Genomic DNA, 323 nt, shown 5'->3' with positions numbered 1-323 from the left:
GCTCGGAGGGAGCGCGGTCGCCCGCCCGGCGCTTTGCGGCCGGGCGCGGAGCCGGAGCCGGAGCCGGAGCCGGAACCGGAGCCGAAACCGGTCGGCAGCTAGGGGGGCGGCGGAGGGACGCACATGTCCAGGCGCGCACACGTGGCCGTGCGGGAAGGGCTGCGCCTTTGGGGCCGGGGACGCGCCTCCTTTGTTCCCTCCAAATAAAGCGGGTCGCGCAGTGCAGGGAGGCGAGGGCGGGCGCCGGCTCCCCGCGTCCCCTCCCCTCCCCGACCGGGCGGCGCTGACCTGCCGCGCTCCCTCTCTCCGCCTTGCAGATGGGC

This window comes from Gavialis gangeticus, unplaced genomic scaffold, assembly GCF_001723915.1.
Source record: "Gavialis gangeticus isolate Ggan-Ray unplaced genomic scaffold, GavGan_comp1, whole genome shotgun sequence".
In the NCBI taxonomy this organism is placed as follows: domain Eukaryota; kingdom Metazoa; phylum Chordata; order Crocodylia; family Gavialidae; genus Gavialis; species Gavialis gangeticus.
This window is presented reverse-complemented; position numbering follows the sequence as displayed.